This window comes from Saccopteryx bilineata, chromosome 6 (genome assembly GCF_036850765.1).
Source record: "Saccopteryx bilineata isolate mSacBil1 chromosome 6, mSacBil1_pri_phased_curated, whole genome shotgun sequence".
NCBI lineage: Eukaryota > Metazoa > Chordata > Mammalia > Chiroptera > Emballonuridae > Saccopteryx > Saccopteryx bilineata.
This window is the reverse complement of record NC_089495.1, coordinates 81,135,209-81,156,271: the sequence shown is the minus strand read 5'-3', so window position 1 is coordinate 81,156,271 and position 21,063 is coordinate 81,135,209. Positions and strand designations below refer to the sequence as shown.

At 34.8% G+C, this 21,063-nt stretch overlaps 1 pseudogene; it reads right to left on the bottom strand.

The window, feature by feature from the left end:
• Window positions 1-12,249: 12,249 nt before the first annotated feature.
• On the bottom strand, window positions 12,250-12,822 carry LOC136309214 (molybdopterin synthase catalytic subunit-like; annotated as a pseudogene).
• Window positions 12,823-21,063: the final 8,241 nt, after the last annotated feature.

The following is a 21,063-nucleotide window of genomic DNA, read 5'->3' as shown; positions in this document are numbered from 1 at the left end:
GAACTTTTCAGTTATGTTCAAAATGATGACTACCTCTTTTAGGCACAGGTAGCCAGTTGCCAATATGAAAAAAGAATTAGAAGAATTCAAATGCATTCAAAAGCTCTGTGGCATTCTGATTAATTTCTTTTCAGCTATCTCTCATTTCATTTTAAACACTGGACAAGTTGAGACTTAGTATATACTGAGCTGTAACTGGTAATGTTTGGGATGGGAGGGGTTGGAGGTAACTCACTGAAGAACTTTAATAGTGTGCAGTTGCCAGGGGCTTACAAAGGCGCACTGTAGATCACCCAGACATGTATGAATTTAATAAGAAAGATAGTGAAGTGTAAAATGCTTAATTTCCAGAATAATGCACTGAGAAATAGTGGATATAGAGAAACATTCGGTCATTAAGTACCCTGAGGCAAAATAAAAAAAGGTGTTGAGAGAATCAGACATTTTAAAAATTACAGATACTGAATCTGTCACAGGAAAGTCAGATACTAAGAGCACTTGGTTAGGAAATAAATGGGAAAACTCCAATGGGATTATATACCTTCTAAAGATCTATTTAAGTGCTAAGTAGACAACTGAAACAATGACCAGAAAACATACATATAATAATAAAAATATGAGTTTTAAAGGTGGGAAAGGAGAAGTGGGATTTCTTTCAATTATCATGAATAAAATATAAGAAAAAAATAACATAAGAATTGTTCATGTCTTAAAGATGGACTTAATTTTATAATGATAAGAAAATGTTGATGTTTATTAAATATTAATGATCAATAATCTCATTAATAATTATTATAACTACTTTCTATAGATACAATTAGAGTATTACAACTGAGAGTATTATTTTGAACTCTAAAAAATATTGCTCTTTCTGAATGCATTTCTAGAGCCCAAAAATATTGCTTTATTTTAAAAAAATATTCTTGTCCTTTCTGAAAAAAATTATTACATTTTTATATTGTGAATAAAATATATCTGAATACTGTATTTTAAAGTAGATATGACTTTGAAAACTTTTTAAAAATTATAACATGGTATATACAACATAAATACAACAACAATGCCTGACATAGAGTAGGTATTCAAAATTATATGATCATTTTCTTATAGACAGTTGTCAAGTACAAAGTTATGAAAACAATGTTTAAAAAAACAATAAATAGAAATAGTTTTTTAGATCCTATGTATCAATAAAACCATATGAATTACTGTGGTGATCTTCAGAAAAGGCATCTGTCATTTCAGATAAAGTAATCCATGTGAAACAGAGTCTAAAACCCAGGTTAGTCATATTGTATAAGCAAGTTATGTTTACATGCTCTGATTACCTTTTATGAGAATCAGATTATTCCCCCCCAACATATTTTTTTTATTATTCAGTGGGAGGAAGAGAGGAAGAGAGACAGACTCCCCCATGCACTCTGACTGAGATTCACCAGGTAAGCCTATTAAGGGGCACCGTTCTGCCCATCTGTGGCATTGCCCTATTGCTCAGCAACTGAGCTCTTCTTAGTGCCTGAGGAAAGGCCATGGAACCATTCTCAGTGCCTGGGGGCCAACTCACTCCAATCGAACCATGACTGCAGGAGGAGACAGAGAAGCAAGGGGTGGGTGTGGAGAAGCAGTTGGGTGTTTCTCCTGTGTGCCCTTACTAAGATTCAAACCTGGGACATCCACATGCTTGGCCATTGCTCTATCACTGAGCCAATTGGCTAGGGACCCCAAATATTTTTAATTGTACCTTTATTAACTTGAATTGTAAATGTTTATGGATGATTTTCATGGTTTTCTCTTTGGCAAAATGGATGGTTTCTCTTTATAAATGAGGGAATGTCTATTTGTAAGTCAACCCTTAAATCAAATTTTAGTACTAATGAACTTTTTGAAAAAAAAAACAAAAAAACTTACACACCTGACCAGGCAGTGGCTCAGTGGATAGAGTTTCGGAGTGGGATGCGGAGGACGCAGGTTCAAAACCCTGAGGTTGCCACTTTGAGTGCGGGCTCATCTGGTTTGAGAAAGGGGTAACTCGCTCTGTTATAGTCCCCCACCCTGCCTGGTCAAGGCACATTTGAGAAAGCAATCAATTAACAAGCAATCAACAAAGAACTAAGAGGCCGCAACAAAGAATGAATGCTTCTCATCTCTCTCCCTTCCTGTCTGTCCCCATTTGTCCCTCTCTCTGACTCTCTCTCTGTCTCTGTAAAAAAACGAAACAAATAAACAAAAAAACATACTTATTGAAAATGTTGATTTGAGTACTGTAATTATTTATTGGGTTAAAATCATAAGAAAATATAATATTTTATTTTGGTACCAAAAAATATATTCCTATGTGCGCTCTAAATATAAAATCATCACCAGAGCAATTATGAAAAAAGAATTAAATTGTAGGGTGCCATATGTAGTGACTTTTATAGTTACATTCATATTAATTACATGCAATATCTAGAGCACACCACTTTAACTCTTTAAGAGAATTTAGCAAATAGATATCTTTACTTTTCTATATAGTATGTTAGCTAATAAAAGTGCTATGGAAAAGCTGAACATAAATGTGTATTTGCACTACATTTAAAAATATCCTACTTGTTATTTTTAAATTTATAGTCTTTAACATCACTAATACTTTTTATTATTATTCTTTATTTTTCAAAAAAAATCAACATAATTAAATTATAAATTTTTTTTTTTTTAAATTTATTTTATTTTATTTATTCATTTTTAGAGAGGAGAGAGAGACAGAGAGAGAGAAGGGGGTAGGAGCTGGAAGCATCAACTCTCACATGTGCCTTGACCAGGCAAGCCCAGGGTTTCGAACCGGCGACCTCAGCATTTCCAGGTCGACGCTTTATCCACTGCGCCACCACAGGTCAGGCTAAATTATAAAATTTAAAAGTATGATATTAAGAAATTTACTGCCTGACCAGGCAGTGGTGCAGTGGATAAAGCATTGCAGTGGATGCAGAGGACCCAGGTTTGAAACCCCAAGGTCACCAGCTTGAGCAAGGGCTCATCTGGTTTGAGCAAGGCTCACCAGCTTGAGCCCAAAGTTGCTGGCTTGAGCAAGAGGTCACTCAGTCTGCTGTAGTCCCTGGCCAGGACACATATGAGAAAGCAATGAACAACTAAGGTGCTGCAACCAAAAATTGAAGCTTTCATCTCTCTATCTTCCTATCTATCTGCACCTCTCTCTGTCTCTGTTACCAAAAAAAAAAGTAATTTACTGATATGATTATAGATTTACTGATATGATTACCGATTAAAAATTTTTTAATATAATATCTGTACTGTATTAGTAAAAATTAGCATTAACAGCTTTTCAATAAAATGTAATAACTTGCAACTCTGTAAATCACATTTATGTTATTCTTTTAATATTTCTTGTTGTTTTATAATGTAAAAATGATAGGTATTATAAATCTGTTAATTGAAAGAAATTCTATTTTTAATCCAAAATATGTGTGTATAAAGATTCTCACACTGCCACTCTAATATGCATATACTTCCTAGTGTGATACTAATCACTTTTCTCAAATTTTAGGAAAAAATCAAATATGTAGTTTTTTTAAAAGCAATTAACACATTCCTAAGGTATTCTTTGTAAATTCCTTTATTGGTAAACTTAGTGTTTATATATATAATATATATTATATAATATATTATATATTATATATATATCATTTGTGAATGAATATTTTAAGAGATTTCTTATTCTCCCCCCAAAATGTCTTTCTCTTAACAAATTACATGTTTAATTCTTTCTGTGAAGTTCAAGACACTTCAATTGTCCTTCAGTCACTGCATAACAATATTTCCATGGTATTTCTTCAATATAAAGCAATTTGTTATAAAAGAAATTTGTTTCCAGAGCTAAACACTTATTATAAAAAAGATCTTATAAAAATGTTTATGTAAGAACATCACCCTAAAGAGCTATAGAATAATATGCAGTTATTTGGGCCACATGAGGATCAAGCTTCTGATGTTACCTACAGTAATCTGTAGACCAAGAACAAAGATGCCCTCAGATGCTTCAACGCAGGGCATGCTCAAGGCAAGCTCTGCTTATGGCCTTTCCCACTAAGGCAACACAAGTCTTGTTTCTTTTACATATTTATATAAATTGCTGGCATATGACATAGATTTGAAATTTTATTATTAAGTCAATAAAAATAAGAAGTGGCATCACACTGTTGCCGCAGATGAACATACAAACTTGCAATGCATGACATATTAGAAAAAACTACATTGTGGTATACTGAAAGGAAGTAATATTTTGGATATCTGTGTCTTATTCCCACTCTTGATACCACTTGGTTATATATTTGGTGGCCTGTGATTGTTTTCTAAAATAAGAGTTAAGCCTAACCAGGTTGTAGAATGGTGGATAGAGCATCGGCCTGAGACACTGAGGACCCAGGTTCGAAACTCTGAGGTTGCTGGCTTGACTGTGGGCTCGTCCAACTTGAACATAGCATCATAGACATAACCTCATGAGCACTGGTTTGAGCCCCAATTTCTCTGGCTTGAAGCCCAAGGTCATTGGCTTGAGCACAAAGAAGCTGGCTTGAGCAAAGGATCACTGGCTCAGATGGAGCCCCATGTCAAGGCATACATGAGAAAGCAATCAACGAACATCTAAGGTGCTTCAACTATGAATTGATGCTTCTTATGTCTCTCCCTTCCTGTCTGTCTCACTAAAAAAAATTAAAATTAAACTAAATAATAATTAATATTTCCCATAGTATTCTATGCTTTTACATTTAAAATAGATATTAATTTATATCAATTTTAATTGTATAAAATAATTTCTATATGTAAGCAATCATAAAATACAAATACATTGTGGATAAGCATTACAAACATAAAATATTTGTATGAGATAACATATAAATAAAACATGTTATAGGTTGTTGGTGTTCACAACTAAATATTCACATATGTGAATATTGTTTAGTAAATCAAAGGGGATAATAATGTCTGTTCTATACAGTCTCCTGTGAGACTGAAATAAGCACAAATTTAAATTAAAATTTGATAAGAATTATCATTTCTTATTTAATTGGTTTATTAACTCTATTCAAATTTAGTGGCATCTGAAAAATAAGGAGTTATCAAAACTGGGCTTACCTTAGTTTCTGTTTTATAACATCAGTAATGAAGCGCACAGAAGCAGCAGTAGCAACAACAATAAAACATTATGTATCTGATTAATCCAGGAAAAACTAAGGGGTAAGTTATTACTGGAACTTCTTTCTTCATGTTGATGTATTTATTCAAAAAATGTTAATTAAACACCCACATTGCTATAGTTCAAGTGGGACAGTATGAACAAGATGGAGAATCTACTTCATTCTTTGAGTCTACAGGCCAGTTAAGATGATTGAGCATTGAATAAAAAATTGTAACCTAGCATTTTTAAGATTCTGCTGATAGTTAATTTTAGAACCTTAAGAAAGAAAACAGCTTTCCAATCAAAAATCAGTGTAAGTATGTTTGAGGACTAGTAGTCATCATAGGGGCTAGATATAGCCAGACATATTAGTTAATTGTAAAGGGTATTTGTAGATAGGTTAGTTGTGGATTTGTATAGAATCACAAAGATTGGGATAGATGACCTGTTTCTTTTGGATAATGAGAATTATAATGCCTATAGGAGTAATTGCAAGACAGAATCATGGGAGTTTGTTCCACATATCCAAAGACCTAGAGGTAAAAATATATTTTGGTAGAATACCAGAAGACCAGTTGTTCTAAAATATCTTAGGTATGTCTGCTTAGAAAAAAATCAATTGTGGTTAAATAATATAATATATACATTTTCCTATGAATGAGTGATCATTTTTATTACTTGTCAAAGAGCTGAAAGGCTTCAATCAGATGGAAAGGTCATGTCTGAAGTTCTTGAATTGGAAGCTCCATTGGTGATTTCTCTATCCTCAGAGAATAGAAAACATTGACCATGTGGATAGAAAATGGAGTTATCTTATTTGGCATTGACTTATTCTTTTTATATAATGCAAATGTATCTTAGGTCAAGATAGAGAATTGAAATGTTCCTGAAATATTGATATATTTGAACTATAATTCTAAAAATGTTAAGCATTTGACACCCATTCATGATTTAGAACTAAAAAGGATAAAAGTTTCAATATATTATGATACATTATCTCATCCAACAAAATTTTAAAATACCAGCAAAATAATTTTTGCCCAAGGTCAACCAGCTACATCATTGTTCTAAATTAGACATTTGAACTCAATTCAGGGTTATTATTTCATGGCACTAAATCTAAGTAACAGCTTTCTTAGACTCTGCTTCTCAGGATTAACTTCTTCATTTATGAAATATTTGTGGAAATTTACTTTTAAAAGAAGAGATATGAAAAAATGAAATTTAAAATAGTTTAATTTAACATAAAGTGTAGCAGATTAAATATAACAAGAAGAAATTTCTTGTAATTCTAAATTTAATAGTGAAACTGCATTTAAGATAACAATGGTATCTTAATACCTTTTTACCTAGTAAAACACCTATCAAACATTTACACATACATTTCTGATTATAAGGTAAAAACATATGTATATCTACAGAATGGAAAAATGCACTTTTTTTATTATAAAACCTACATGTTTAAAAATGGCAAAACCACATAATTTATGTAAAATATTCAAAGTACTTCTGCAGTTTTATACACATATACCTGAATTTTTATTTATTTATTTACTTACTTACTTACTTATATATTTTTCCATATTTTTCTAAAGGGAGAAGCAGGGAAGCAGAGAGACTCCTGCATGCACCCAACCGGGATCCAACCAGCATGCCCACCAGGGGCCAGTGCTCTGCCTCTCTGGGGCTTTGCTCCATTACTACCATAGCCATTCTAGTGCCTGAGGTGGAGACCATGGAGCCATCCTCATTGCACTGGCCAGATTTGCTCCAATTGAGCCTTGACTGCGGGAGGGAAAGAGAGAGATAGAGAGAAATGATATGGGGGAGGATGGAGAAGCAAACGAGCCCTTCTGTGTGCCCTGGCCAGGAATCAAACCCGGGACTTTCACATGCCAGGCCAATGCTCCACCACTGAGCCAACCAGCCAGAGCTTATATCTGAATCTTTTTGATGATCACCTGAATTTACCTGCACTCTGTGTTTAAGGATTTTCTATAAAAGCTTGGTGAATAATTTACACATTTTCATATGTCTTGTCACGTAATGACTATTAGAGCCAGATAAATGGAAAGTAATGTTTTATTCTAGGCCTGATTAAAAATACGGTAATATGTGATTAATTTTATATAAGACACAAATATTAAAATTGTGTTATTTCTTCAAGTATATTTCTTCTAAACAAATGAGAATAAAAATCTATTGTTTGCATAAAATCATACATATTATTTTGATATAAATTTTCAAATGATTTCAAGACTTTGTAAAGGTCTGTAAAAAAACTCTTTTTCATGTCTACATACTGTGAATTCTTTTCATGCCTGTTTGTCTTTAAGTTAAATTGAAAATATAATTTGATTTTTTGGTACTTTACTCTGTCTAAATGGCTTTTTTATTATGCAGATATTACAGCAGCATATAAGCTGTGATCAGAGTGCATCCAATTATTTGCTGTAAATTCACACATACAATTTTCAATGAGAGACATCAGAAAATTAGCAAAAATCTAAGATAGAACAAAATTAATCTAAGAAGGAATTATGCTCTGATCATACTAGAATGTTAGTAAAAATGAAAATATCATCTGAAGTGTTATTTTCCTGTATCATCAAGAGTCTAAATTTCAGTGCTATATAGTGCATTATCCCAATGATATTTTGTCATGAATATTTGCAGGATGCTAGACATAGTTTCCATCAGATCAATTTTTAAAATTCATCAGTGGAAGCCGATCATCATTTCAAATTGCTAGAACATAGTGTCTATATAAGTGAACGTTTTCTAGCCATACTGAATACCTATGAGCTGGTACTAACCAGCACAGCTGGCTTGTTTTCATAGCTTATGTGTACTCTGAGTGATCAATGAATGTGCCTGTTCTTAATGATCCCTGTTTTGCAGCATCAGTTTCAAAATATATTTAATATATGGAAATACCTAAACACATGGTATAGAATGATTAAATTTAGTAGGATTAAATATTTGTAGTATTGACCACTGAAATATTGAAAGGCAAATATATAATTTTGCAATAAAGTTCTGAATATCTATCTGCATCTAATGTTTAAAGAAGTCACTTTTATATGATCTGACATATTGTTTCAAGGCAATATTTTCATCAATTACAAAACTTCCATAAAGAGGAGTCGTTTGTAAAATAGCTGATAGTATTCCTACTCTAAGGGACTAGTTCCTTGGAAAGAATAGAGTGAACAAAACAGAAACTTAAGGAGAAAGCCAACTAGGTTATTAAGGTAAATTCTGATCATGTATTGGATATATACAACTGGTTGATTCTGAGATCCTGTAAAGTATTCAGATTAGGCCTACTTCTACTGTTTGATGTTCTGTTAATAGTAGTTTCAATTCAACACTGTATAAAAGATAATTAATGTTTTTGCCTCAGCCTTTATCAGTTAGCTGGACAGAACGGTCTACATAGTTTATACCCATGTAAAAATTCACCAAGAGCCAAGGTGATCTAGAAATGAGGGGTTGGCTATTGTTTGGAGATAATTCTATATAAGTTTTTCACTATTCTGTCTTGTTATAAGGAGTGGAAAGGTCTTTTGTCAAGACTATTTTTTTATGAATGTTTTATAGCCAACAATGCTGGAAATGAAAGGCATTATATTTAATAAAGAACATATTTACTTATATCCTTGGGAGTTAGGTTTGGGGCAAAGGATAGGTTTGTTTATTGTCCATTATAAAAGATGGTTTTCTTAAGTCCAGGTTTCTTCCTCTTTAACACAAACCAATGTGCATCAAGTGTCATTTGGTCCTTTCTGCATTCCCCAATGAGAATTGAAATTTAGGAATTCAGCACAAAAAATATTGATTGGCTATTATTAAAGCTGTGAATAAGAATATGTCTCTTTATCTTTGACCCATGAGCCTCACATCTTCAACCACCATCCATGCAAGTGAGCCAAGTTAAATGGTGAGTTTTCAGTCAGTAAAAATTTCAGATCTTTCTCAGTTCTTGATGGCAGATCTATATCATAGAAGTATTCCATTTGAAGGAAATTGTTTTGTTCCTGTTGAAATGCATGCTCAATTTGAATTTGTCTTCCATGGGTATGATTCTTTGGCCAAATCTGCCATTTTGGGGGTTCAAAAATTGTCTTATTTACCATCATACCCTTCTGAAATTTCTTTGCTAGTTTCTCACTTAATTATGTAAAGTTATTTCTTTATGAGTCTCTTATTTTAGAGCACACAGAAATATTTTCTTACTAACTTATACTCTAACTGCTACACAACCCAGCATCTATCACTACTTTCCTTCTTACTGAGTTTCCTCAGACATCAGACTGTAATATGTTTAGAAAAAAATAGTTTCTCTAAGCCAGGCCCTGGAGAATGAACTTTAACCAAATATTAACAAGTTATAAGAAAACACTTCTCTTTGACCATAATTGGATTAAGAGTAGACACATAACTCAGTTCTCACTAATTCTATATAAAAATAACTTATGCCCTGGCTTGTTGGCTCAGTGGTGGAGTGTCAGCCCTGCTTGTGGAAGTGCCAGGTCTGAGTCCCAGTCAGGGCACACAGGAGAAGTGACCATCTGCTTCTCCACACCTCCCACTTCCGTTCTCTCTCTCTCTCTCTCTCTCTCTCTCTCTCTCTCTCTCTTTCCTTCCTGCAGCCATGGCTTGGTTGAATTAAGATGGCCCCAGACACTGAGAATGGCTACAGGGCCTTACTTCAGATTCAAAAATAGCTTTGTTGCTGAGCAACAGAGCCGTGGCACTGGATGGGCAGACCATCACCAGGTAAAGAACTTGCCAAGTGGATCCCAGTTGAGGCACGTGCGGAAGTCTGTCTCTCTGCCTCCCCATTTCTCAGTTAATAAAAAAAATATTTTGAGAAGTTACTCAGTAACATACTTTTTCATAATACAAATAGGAAGACAGAAGGAGGAAAATCCACTTTTTCTCTTTTAATGACAACCTAAGAGCATATGCTACTTCAAGCTCTGCAGTACTCTTATGGTGATAAGCAAATAAGCCCGAGCACAAAAACAAACAAACAAAGGTTGCTATGTAGAAGAAGCAAGAGCCTAAGTCTTCATGATATTTTTGAGTGCTTGACTTATTCCAGACTATTGTCTTTCTGGAAATCTGATACACATAAAAATATTCTATTTTTGTTGTTGAGCTACATTAATAGAACACCCTATAACTTGGAAATTAAATGATCTTCAATAAACAATATATACAAGTAGGTTATTATTATTATTAGTTGTGTCAATTGGCTCATTATTTACCTTGCAAATAAGCAATTTGTCTTACCAACATTTTACTTCTGTTCATCTAAATGTGTGTGTGTGTGTGTGGGAGACTGTGCATGTGTGTAAATACACATTTATAATGGGTTGTGATATTACATCAATCTATCTATTCATATGCCTATTTCATTTAATATATTATTATGATACTTAAAACTTAACAACTTTAGTTACAGTTAAATCTTACTATAAGCCTTCAAATAATACCTATTTAAAAATCAGCATATTATTAGAATTTAGTTTGTATTTATGCTGACTGTTAGTTCTATGCCTTAACTAAAATTTTAGATAGTCTATATGAGAATATTCTAAATTTTTACATAATTGAAAATAACTTAGTAAGATATGCTTTCAGAGTACAGAAGAGTATTATCATGCACAGAGTGTCACTATAGAACAAATGTTGTATGGGACAAGCAAGTGTTAAAAGTAATGTTATATTTTTTGATAAATCTGTTCATTTCCATACATAAATTTAATGCCATATATAAAAGACAAAATTTATTTTTGTTTTATACACTGTGATTAATTTTAATTTCACTTTTTCAGGACTTTATATGACATCATAAGATTAGCCATTGTTATTTATCCCTTGCATTATGGCAATTTGTGTTTAGATGGAATTTGCTATGTCTGAATATAAACTGCAAACCTTATTTTGCTTTCATGTATTATTTAGTGATGTATTTAAAACACTACACTGTTATTTGATATTTTAGATTGCAATGCAAATGTTTGATAATAATTTAATTGTGTGCCAAAATAATGTTGATATTATTACTAAGCTGTATTAATTGATTGATTAAATATTAATGATAGAAAAGTAATTTAAATAAAGAGCAAACTTTGCTATGCCTGCTACTCGCCACTATCTCTACTCCCAAGACACAGAAATATAAAAGTCCCATGGAGAAATGATGTTTTTTCTGAGTTTCAAGAATATAAATCAAGAAATCTATATCTTAGTATTTGTCACTTCAAATAGTCTCCTTTGGATGATTTGTTCTTTGATGGATAAATGCTCAGACTTTAAGATTTTGTGCACTTTAATCTACTTCCCTGTACATTGGGTTCTCTGTATAGTAGGGTTGTGAATAGTTTACATAAAATCATTGGAATATGATTTCTTTGATTTCCATAGTTGTATCACTTTGAGATTTAATCACCAGTTGCTTTGATGTCATATAGTATGGAAATGTGTGGCCAATCAATGTGCACCTTGTTTCTTTCCTCAGGAAAGGGCTTGGAGACCTCTCTGGCTGGACTGATTTGATGTTGACTCACATGGGTCCTGTGGATAACCAATATGTTAAGTCTTTTTTGTTGTTGTTGCTGTTTGTTTTGAATCATGTGTTTATTTTAGCTTATTTTTAGATATATAAACTCTAACAATATATCAGATCAAGACTGTCCGATAATGACTTTACATGCCTTCCAATTCTATCAACATTCCCAAACCACTTCCTGCTAACAAGAACATCACTGGATATGGGCTAGGGGTGGGCAGTTCTGAGACACAGTCAGTGAGGAGAGGCCACACACACCTCAATGAGTCCAGATACAATCAGAATGTATTCATGGAATAATCTATCTACCACTGACACCTTCCCATTTAAATTATTCTTCCATTTTCTCCCCAAAAGCATTTCCTCAACCTCTATTTTCAGTGTAAGACCTCATCCTCAGCTATCTCAGTTTCTAAAGAAGGAAAATCAAAATATAATCATAGATAAGTTTAACAAATCTAAATGTTAGCACTGTAAACACATCAGTGATTTAATCACTGGTTGCCCAGAAACATTCTTTGTTTCTTTTCCAAAAAGATAGTGATTCTTTATATATTTCCTTCTTCCATACAGCACCCTGTCTTTTAAAGCATCGATGGTGTAGCTCACAGCTTCAAGGGATTCCACCCACCTTGTGCTCTAAGGACACAGCGGTGACAATGCTTGCTTCTGACACAGGAACCAAGACAAGTCTCTGGAAAACTGCTATGTGTCTGACTGGCCATTTCTGCCTAATGTCACTACAAATTCTTCTGACTTCCTTTACCGCCATTGGTATGTATGCTTCATATTCTAAGCTAATAACTTTTTTTCCCTTTCAAGTTGTTTCTTGTGGTCCCTACAAACAGGAATATTGCACCAGAGTGGAGAAGTCACCAATGTGACACTTCATCTATTGAAAGTTTCTCAGCAGTGAATTTTATTATATCTTTAGATTTCTCTTGAACTTCATTCATTTCTTTCTCGAGCGGTTCCTCAGCACTACCCTCCACAAATGGGGGGGGGGTGATGACAATTTCATATCCTGATCAAAGCAAGAGGAGCTGATCTCCAAGTTTGACATATTCTTGACTGACATCCAGTATCACCCACCTGATATCTGATATCAACCAGTCTAATACGTCATGTTTCTATCTCATTCCACAACTGCAGGGTGTTTATTTCTTGTGCCACAGAAATGGTCTCTGAATAAATTTCTGTTATTTCAGCACTTTTTGAAAAATATATACAACACTTTCACCTGGCACCTCTGCACCATCCCGTTCCATATTGCCGGTCCGGAGTCCCAGCTAGCCGCGGAGTCGGGGACCCAGGTTCCCCCAAGTTGTTTCTTAGTTCATTCATGCAATAGCCCAGCAACTGTAACAGAGCACTCTTCTGCTTCTTCTTTGAAGGTCCTTTTATCAGGCTACATTATTGATGATCTCTTGGATTGTTAGAGATTTTTAAATCCTTCTGTAAAAGCAATGAAGCTGAAGAGAATTAAGTGTGTTATGTAGGGATATTTTTTATAACAGTAAGTTGCCAACTTTATTCCCCTGAATCTGTTACTTGTAGTACTGAACAATGCCTCTCAGTTATTGCATGCAACCAAATCAAATCCACTAAAATTCCTAATGGTGATGATTATTTTTTTTCTTTCTTCTTACTTCTTTTCTTGTATTTACTATAGGTGAGAAGAGGTAAGATTTTCTATCTCTGTGCCTAAACAAGTTTTGCATCATTTTTCCTCCCTGGAGAATATAGCCTTATTGCCTAGTCACTATAGTTAAAACATATATTGTTTTATGAAAAATAAATGAAAACAAAATGCAAAAACTTGATTTGCATTATTAAGTCTTGGTTCTTAACATGAGAATTATGGGAAAGCTATAAAAATAGAAACAAAAATATAATAAAAATACTATGTAAATATTATAGCTATTAGCCAATATTTAGAGTTATGATAAAATTCATAGTTTAGATGGCTAAGGTTTGAAAAACATTAATGAATGTGTAAATTGTAAACAAATTTAGATTATCAACTTCTATGTCAAGAAGGTTTTGGAGAATAAAGAAAAAGAGAACATCAAAAGGAATCATGAATTCAGAATAAGAGTTTAGCAGGAGGATAAATGGTGATAGATGAAAACTTGACTTGGGGGTGAACACACAATACAGTATACAGAGAGGTGTTGTACAATTGTGTACCTGAAACATGTATAATGATGTTAACCAGTGTTACCTCAATTAACTCAATTTAAAAAAAGAGTTTAGATGATGTCACAGTAATGGCGGAGTAGGAAGCGATACCGATAAATCTCCCCCAAACCTCAACAAGATCTTCAACCAGAAACAGAAAAACCTATCCTTGGAGCCTCCAGATGTTTCGCAATACACCCAAAGGTATGATCGAGCGAAAAATTGGCTAAATATATAACCAAACCATGAAGGAAATAGGGAGTAAGAAATGCCCCGCCTTCCTCACTAACCTAAACAGGGCGGCTTTCTCTGGTAACTGTGAATATAGAAACTGAGGCGGGCAAAGGGGGTGAATAGATCCAGGCCGCGGCACAAACGGCTGAACCAGGCTGTGGCACAGAGATCCAAGCCAAGGAAAAACTGTTCCTGTGACAACCTGGGCAATACAGCTAACACTCGTGCCAAACCCAGATAAAGAAAGACAAGCGGAGCAGCCATTTTACCTGATCCCCTGGTAGGAGCATAGTGGGCGAGAGATTCCTTTCAAAGCCCCCGGAGGGTGCGCCCGTGTTACTCCACAGAGAGGCAGAGTCAGAGGCCTTTGTGTGGGCCGAAAGCCTCCGGGCCGCCCCAGCACCCGGGGAGAGCCGCACACGGGGAGGAAGCGAGAGCTAATTCCAACACTGGAACTTTTCAGTGTGGGCGGGAGGTTTCACTCAGAGCGCGAGACTCCGACCTCACATTCTGGTCTGTGCGCACGGAGAGTGGGAAGGAGACTCCTCCCAGCACCTCCAGAGTGGGAGCCCGTGTTGTCCCACAGAGAGGGGCAGAGTCGGAGGCCTTTGTGTGGGCCGAGGGCGGAGTCACGGGCTGCCCCAGCACCTTGAAAGAGCGGCACATGGGGACGAGCGAGAGCCAATTCCAACATTGGAACTTTTCAGTGTGGGCGGGGGGTTTCACTCAGAGGGCGAGACTTCCGGTCTAACATCCTGGTCTGCGTGCGCAGACCCGCCTGTGTTACCGGATAGAGTGACAGAGCCAGAGGTCTTTGAGTAGGCGAAAGCCCCGGCTGATTATGCTAGCAGCTCTGACTGACTGAGCCCTACCCAGAGCCCTGTGCTGAGTGGAAATAAGAGTGGGGAGTTGACTGCTCTTTGAGCCTCTTACTATCCAGGCAGAGGCAGCAGCAACCCCATAGTTGGATTCTCAGGCTGCTGGTTGAGGAAGGAAAGACTAGGAGAGAGGCTCCTGGAACACGGACTCTCTCACTGTCGGAGCCTATAAATGCTAATGAGCCTCGACTACCAACGAGACTGAAGCACAATACATGATATCGCCATAGAGACTTATCAACTGCAAACCTCTACCTGAGCGTGCCAAAGGGGCAGAACCCGGGGTACAGAGTCGCTGACCAGGAAGAGAGAGAGAAAAGAAAAAGCAAGAAGATAACCTCTCAAAATCAGAATAATCCGCAGACTTTATAACCTATCCCATTTTATTATATTTGTTCGTTTGTTTCTCTTATCTTCATCCTTGATTTTTTTTTCTTCTTTTTTCTTTTTTTTTTCCTCCTCCAATTTGGTCGTTTAACTCCCTACCGGTCTTACTCTCTCCTCTCCTTGAACTACACTACCCATAAGTGTTACATCTCCCATTATCTTTTCTTTCCTCTTCCTTTCTCTCTAGGAGGGTTGCACTCCAAAACCCTTAACTCTCTCTCTGTCTCTCTCTCTCCTCTTTTTCTTTTTTCTTCTTTTAGTGGTTCCTCTTTTTTTCTCTCTCTCTCTCTTCTTTTCTCCCTCTATATTAGTTTCTTCCTTTCTCCTTTACATCTCCTCTCATTCAAACCTCAATAACAAACAAATTATTTTATCTGGGACTCAAACTTATGTTTGTGGCATTTTGGGGGGTTTTTACTTCACCTTTTTAACTCACTAGCAGTGCTCCTATCGCTGGCTCTCCATTTTATCAAGCTCTTGTTCCACTAAATACAATAGTAATTTTTTAATTTGTCCCCCCATTTTCCTGTTTCCCTCTTACTCCTCGCATCATAACTCTTAGTCAACCAACACCTAAACGCAAATCATTTTATTCTTGATCCAAATTTTTTCATTATTTGCTTTTTGTGGGTCCATACCACCACCCCTTTTTAAAATTAATTAATTTATTTTTTCTTGCCCCTTTATTACTTTTCCCCAATTCAGGCCCTCCATTACAGGCATTGTTTGTTCTATTAAATACAATATAATTCACAGTTCACCACAAGATTTTCTCAAGAAAGAGGGGAGAGGAGAGGAGAGAAAAAAAGGAGGGGGGAATAATTTCCTTTTTTTAAATTTTTATTTTATTTTATTTTTCTTTATTTCATTATTAATTTTTTAAAAAAAACAACTTTTTTCGATTTTTTATTTTTTTAACTTTTTATTTTTTATTAAATCTCATTAATACTATCAACAAAACCACCCTCAGATGCCATTAAGGAAGAGAAAATCGAATATCATGGATACAAAAGAAAGAGAGGTAACACAGATAGAAGAGGAAAAATCTATGGAGAAAAAATTTAAGATGTTGGAAAGCTTGGAGTTAAACGATAGAGAATTTAAAATAGAAATCCTAAAAATACTCAGAGATATACAAGAAAACACAGAAAGGCAATTTAGGGAGCTCAGAAAACAACTCGATGAACACAAAGAGTATATCTCCAAGGAAATTGAAACTATAAAAACAAGTCAAACAGAGGTGAAAAACTCAATTCATGAGCTGAAAAACGAGAATACAAGCTTAGCTAATAGAACAGGCCAGATAGAAGAGAGGATTAGTGAAATAGAAGACAAGCAACTTGAGGCACAACAGAGAGAACAAGAAAGAGACTCAAAAATTTTAAAAAATGAGATAGCCCTACAGGAATTATCTGACTCCATCAAAAAGAATAACTTAAGAATAATAGGTATATCAGAGGGAGAAGAGAGAGAAAATGGAATGGAGAACATACTCAAACAAATAATAGATGAGAACTTTCAAAGCCTGTGGAAAGAACTAAAGCCTCAAATTCAAGAAGCAAACAGAACTCTGACTTTTCTTAATCCCAAGAAACCTAGTCCACGGCATATCATAATGAAATTGGCACGAACCAATGGCAAAGAAAAAATTCTCAAGGCAGCCAGGGAAAAGAAGAATACAACATATAAAGGAAGGCCTATTAGATTATCATCATATTCCTCAGCAGAAACTCTACAAGCTAGAAGAGAGTGGAACCCAATATTTAAAGTCCTGAAAGAGAGAAACTTTCAGCCACGAATACTATACCCATCAAAGCTATCCTTCAAATATGAAGGAGAAATAAAAACATTCACAGATACAGAAAAGATGAGGGAATTTATCATCAGAAAACCCCCACTCCAGGAATTACTAAAGGGGGTTCTCCAATCAGATACAAAGAACAAAAAAAAAAATAAAGCCACAAGTAAAAGCTCCAAGAAGAACACAATAAAACCAAATTTAAACTGTGACAACAACAAAAAGAAAGGGTGGAGAGGATGGAGATTAACAGTAGCAAAGGACAATGGAGTACAAAAGTACTCAGAAAATAGTGCGCTACAATGAACAGGGTAGGAACCCTTTTCATTACCTTAAAGGTAACCACCATTAAAAAACCACCACAGAAGCACATGAGATAAAAAAGATAGCAACAGAGGAAAGATGTATGGAATACAACCAAATAAAAAGAAAAGATAGAAAAATGAAAGAGAAGGATCAAACAAGACACAAAACTAAAAGGAAGTCATCTATGAAATGGCAATAGGGAACTCACAAGTGTCAATAATTACACTAAATGTAAACGGATTAAACTCATCAATAAAAAGACACAGAGTAGCAGAATGGATTAAAAAAGAAAATCCAACTGTATGCTGCCTACAAGAAACTCATCTAAGTAACAAGGATAAAAACAAATTCAAAGTGAAAGGCTGGAAAACAATACTCAAGCAAATAACATCCAAAAAAAAGCAGGCGTAGCAATACTCATATCTTATAATGCTGACTACAAGACAACAAAAGTACTCAGAGACAAAAATGGCCATTTCATAATGGCTAAGGGGACACTGAATCAAGAAGACATAACAATGCTTAATATATATGCACCAAACCAAGGAGCACCAAAATATAAAAGACAGCTACTTATTGACCTTAAAACAAAAACTGACAAAAATACAATCATACTTGGAGACCTCAATACACCGCTGCCGGCTCTAGATCGGTCATCCAAACAGAGAATCAATAAAGACATAGTGGCCTTAAACAAAACACTAGAGCACCTGGATATGATAGACATCTACACGACATTTCATCTCAAAGTGACTGAGTATACATTTTTCTCCAGTGTACATGGATCATTCTGAAGAATTGACCATATGTAGGGCCACAAAAACAACATCAGCAAATTCAGAAAAATCAAAGTTGTACCAAGCATATTTTCTGATCATAAAGCCTTGAAACTAGAATTCAACTGCAAAAAGGAGGGAAAAAATCCCACAAAAATGTGGAAACTAAACAACATACTTTCAAAAAATGAATGGGTCAAAGAAGAAATAAGTGCAGAGATCAAAAGATATATACAGACTAATGAAAATGACAATACGACATATCAGAATCTATGGGATGCAGCAAAAGCAGTGATAAGAGGGAAGTTCATATCACTTCAGGCATATATGAACAAACAAGAGACAGCCCAAGTGAACCACTTAACTTCACACCTTAAGGAACTAGAAGAAGAAGAACAAAAACAACCCAAAACTAGCCTAAGAAAGGAGATAATAAAAATCAGAGCAGAAATAAATGAAATAGAGAACAGTAAAACTATAGAAAAAATTAATAGAACAAAGAGCTGGTTCTTTGAAAAGATCAATAAAATTGACAAACCCTTGGCAAGACTTACCAAGGAAAAAAGAGAAAGAACTCATATAAACAAAATCCAAAATGAAAGAGGAGAAATCACCACGGACACCGTAGATATACAAAGAATTATTGTAGAATACTATGAAAAACTTTATGCCACTAAATTCAACAATCTAGAAGAAATGGATAAATTCCTAGAACAATACAACCTTCCTAGACTGAGTCAAGAAGAAGCAGAAAGCCTAAACAGAGCTATTAGTTGAGAAGAAATAGAAAAAACCATTAAAAACCTCCCCAAAAATAAAAGTCCAGGACCTGACGGCTATACCACGAATTTTATCAAACATTCAAAGAAGACTTGGTTCCTATTCTACTCAAAGTCTTCCAAAAAATTGAAGAAGAAGCAATACTTCCAAACACATTTTATGAGGCCAACATAACCCTCATACCAAAACCAGGCAGGGATGGCACAAAAAAAGAAAACTACAGACCAATATCTCTAATGAATACAGATGCTAAAATACTAAACAAAATACTAGCAAATCGAATACAACAACATATTAAAAAAATAATACATCACGATCAAGTGGGATTCATCCCAGAATCTCAAGGATCGTTCAACATATATAAAAACGGTTAACGTAATACACCATATCAACAAAACAAAGAACAAAAACCACATGATCTTATCAATAGACGCAGAAAAGGCTTTCGATAAAATACAACACAATTTTATGTTTAAGACTCTCAACAAAATGGGTATAGAAGGAAAATATCTCAACATGATAAAGGCCATATATGATAAACCATCAGCTAACATCATATTAAATGGCACTAAGACTGAAGGCTTTCCCCCTTAAATCAGGAACAAGACAGGGTTGTCCACTCTCTCCACTCTTATTTAATGTGGTACTAGAGGTTCTAGCCAGAGCAATCAGACAAGACAAAAAAATAAAAGGCATCCATATCGGAAAAGGAGAAGTAAAGGTATCACTTTTTGCAGATGATATGATCCTATATATCGAAAACCCCAAAGAATCCACAAAAAGACTACTAGAAACAATAAGCCAATACAGTAAGGTCACAGGATACAAAATTAACATACAGAAGTCAATAGCCTTTCTATATGGCAACAATGAAACAATTGAGAATGAACTCAAAAGAATAATCCCCTTCACAATTGCAACAACAACAAAAAAATACTTAGGAATAAACATAACAAAGAATGTAAAGGACTTATATAATGAAAACTATAAACCATTGTTAAGAGAAATTGAGAAAGATATAATGAGATGGAAGAATATTCATTGTTCTTGGCTAGGAAGAACAAATATAATCAAGATGGCTATATTACCCAAAGCAATATACAAATTTAACGCAATTCCCATCAAAATTCCAATGACATTTTTTAAAGAAATAGAGCAAAAAATCATCAGATTTATATGGAACTATAAAAAACCCCGAATAGCCAAAGCAATCCTAAAGAAAAAGAATGAAGCTGGGGGCATTACAATACCTGACTTCAAACTCTATTATAGGGCCACGACAATCAAAACAGCATGGTATTGGCAGAAAAACAGACACTCAGACCAATGGAACAGAATAGAAAGTCCAGAAATAAAACCACATATATATAGTCAAATAATTTTTGATAAAGGGGCCAAGAACATACAATGGAGAAAAGAAAGCCTCTTCAATAAATGGTGCTGGAAAAACTGGAAAGCCACATGCAAAAGAATGAAACTGGACTACAGTTTGTCCCCCTGTACTAAAATTAACTCAAAATGGATCAAAGATCTAAACATAAGACCTGAAACAATAAAGTACATAGAAGAAGACATAGGTACTCAACTCATGGACCTGGGTTTTAAAGAGCATTTTATGAATTTGACTCCAATGGCAAGAGAAGTGAAGGCAAAAATTAATGAGTGGGACTACATCAGACTAAGAAGTTTTTGCTCAGCAAGAGAAACTGATAACAAAATAAACAGAAAGCCAACTAAATGGGAAATGATATTTTCAAACAACAGCTCAGATAAGGGCCTAATATCCAAAATATACAAAGAACTCATAAAACTCAACAACAAACAAACAAACAATCCAATAAAAAAATGGGAAGAGGACATGAACAGACACTTCTCCCAGGAGGAAGTACAAATGGCCAACAGATATATGAAAAGATGCTCATCTTCTTTAGTTATTAGAGAAATGCAAATCAAAACTACAATGA